The following is a 3,093-nucleotide window of genomic DNA, read 5'->3' on the forward strand; positions in this document are numbered from 1 at the left end:
TTTCAGCTGTGCGTGATCAGCAGCCGTTTCCTTCGCCTGCCATTGCAGTACACACAGCCTATGGGCTTTTGCTCCTCTATGAGCAAAAGTTGATATGTCCTCATACCTCTTTAAGACTGAACTTTCTTTGAACACATTCATGTTTACAGTCAAACAATGTCAAACACAAATGCACGTGGTTACCGGTGGCGCTCTTACAGCGCCTTGTTTTGCGGATTGCTTTGTTTTGCAGGAAAATCACTGAGCAACACAAAATAATGAGGAATATTAATACATTTTAATGATGATTCTCAATTAGTAATATTTTATACATTTGCAGAAAAATGTCATATGCCAAAAATAACCAATATACACAATATGGTGGAATATTACAATTATTATGACGTTGCATTGACAGTTTGACAAGTACTTTTTTTTTTTTTTTTAGAATTTCAAAAAAAAAAAAAGGTCGTTTTAGCTTTTAAAACGTATCCCCCTACATGCAGTAGGTGATTTTAGCACGCAGGTAAAGAGGTGTTGGAGGAAGCGAGGTGGTGCATTACTGCAGGAGTGTGTGCACACAGGGCTGCTTGGTGATGTGTCGGTGTCCGTGCACTCGGCTCCTCTCTCCTCTCCGCGCTGAGCCAGAGTCCACTCCGTCTCTTTGGAGTGGCCGCGCCGCTGGCAGGCGGCCAAGTCGAGTGTGTGGAAATGACACCGCCAGGGCGGCAGAGATTTTCCTTCATTTCTCTCCTTCCCGATCGCAGACGGGCTGACATTGGCTAGAAAGTGGAGCAGCTCGTCAGGGACAATCGATGCGAATCGATCGGGCCGCGCGGCTCGAGGCTTTCCGAGCTGGAAAATTACGAGAGAGAGGGAGAGAGAGAGAGAGAGAGAGAGAGAGAATGTTTGTGTGTGTGTGTGTCAGAGAGAGGGATAGAGAGAGAGAGAGAGAGTGACCATGTGTGTGTGTGTGAGAGAGAGAGAGTATGTTTGTGTGTGTGTGTGAGAGAGAGAGAGAGAGAGAGTGTGTGTGTGTGTGTGAGAGAGAGAGAGAGAGTGTGTGTGTGTGTGTGTGTGTGTGTGAGAGAGAGAGAGAGAGAGAGAGAGAGAGAGAGAGAGACCATGTGTGTGTGTGTGAGAGAGAGAGTATGTTTGTGTGTGTGTGTGTGTGTGTGTGTGAGAGAGAGAGAGAGAGAGAGAGAGAGAGAGAGAGTGTGTGTGTGTGTGTGTAAGAGAGAGAGAGAGAGGATGTTCTACCGATAGCAGTGCATGCAACCCTTTTTTTTTTTTTTTGCACACAAACACCCGCCGCTCACAGCGCGTTTATAGCCCGCGTTAATCTTCCATTGAATGCCTTCCGTTTCGTTTCACTGAACCGACACACAACTTGACCGCGTCGGGATTTTTGGATAACACACTTTGTTCCCAATCCACTTACCAACTAAACGTTGGAGGTTTGAGGACAGTTCAGTTCACTCATTACTTGATTAACTGCTCAGTCAGTGTGAGACTGATTAGAGGACACCTAATAACCTGTCTCTACACTGGTTCTAGTTTTTTATACAAGTTTTGTTCTATTATAAATCTTTATGTAGTATTTTGTATGTGTATGTGTTTCTGTTTTTTTGTTTTACACATAGCTAAACTGATTACCCACAGGTGTTGTGTAGTTTAATGTCATATATAATTAAAACTGCACTCAGCTGCAGGTAGGCTACATCCAGTTTATATCAGGTACACTCTTTAAGTGCTCTTGCATAGCATTTTTTATTTTAAATCTCAAAGTGATTTACATAAAAGATTAAAAATTAGACTAGGAATAAAGAAAAACACAAACAAATAAACAATATGTCTAAGGTTAACCCTTAAAGGGTATTTGTGGAACCCTAGACTTTTAGCAAAAAAGATATAGTACTAATCATTCGGCTTGTAAAAATATTGGAAGAATGTTTTATGCCTTGCATATTTCATTAAAAAATAAAAAAATAGACCATATATATAAGACCATATACAGTAGGCTACAAAAGTTTCCATATGGAGCCATTAGGATGCTCGAAGAAACTGTTTTCATAGTTTATGATGGTTCTAAATGGATTTTTTGGATTTTTCCTTTTTGATATCCCATTATACCATGATGATATTATGATATAATATTAGGGTTAAGTGATGCATTATATCGATGTCTCATCAATGGAATAATAAGAATAATGTGAAGCAAACTCTTACACACACACTTTAAGACAGATAGGCAGCCGCATTCATGATTTTTATTTTTTCTAATTAAGTGTTTCAAGTCCCTAATGCCTACCTGGCTTCATGCTGTGTTCATTACACCCACGAACGTATTTCACATGCGCCTTCTCAGTCACCGCTGATGACACGTTAAGGATGTGTCAGCCAAGCGGGCTCAAACATGGAGTGTAAATCTAGGGGGTGTTTCACTCTGTGGAATAACCTGACATGACTGTCACTGAATTTACAGTCTGAGCTAGAAAGAAATCAGCCCCAGCCTTGCACCTTCATACCATTGTGTATATTTTTCTTATGACCATTTCTGAGGCAGTTGCACTTGATTTAATCTGATGTGAACGCCATAAATGAAACCTTATATTGATGTCTTTTTATCTTTGAACAACAGGGGGTGCTTAGTCCTGCTAACCCATTTATACCAGTCATCCCTGATAATAATAATAATAATAATAATAATAATAATAATAATAATACACTCTAAACAGTACTACATTGACATTACTTAGAAAAAAAATGAGGTAATGCATTTATTTAAAATTTTCAAGTAGTTGGTAAAAAAAGTTGGTAAAAAAAGCTCTGTATCAGCAACTCATATGTCAGTAACCATAAACATGATTAATTCAGTATCAGTAATAATTAAACATGCAAGTTTAACTTAACACTTAAGCAGAAAATATATTAAACAACCACCATAAAAACCCAAATCAAATATATTTTAAAGGAGCCTCTGACATTAAAATATATTTAAAACTCTATATATTAAACTCTGACTTGAAAATGTCTGCAAATTTGACTAGCTAGACTATACGATTTAGCTAGCTAGTTAACTTTATTTCACCTGCATCAACCATGTGGTGATAA

The sequence above is a fragment of the Pangasianodon hypophthalmus genome, chromosome 15 (genome assembly GCF_027358585.1).
Source record: "Pangasianodon hypophthalmus isolate fPanHyp1 chromosome 15, fPanHyp1.pri, whole genome shotgun sequence".
NCBI classification, from domain to species: Eukaryota; Metazoa; Chordata; class Actinopteri; order Siluriformes; family Pangasiidae; genus Pangasianodon; species Pangasianodon hypophthalmus.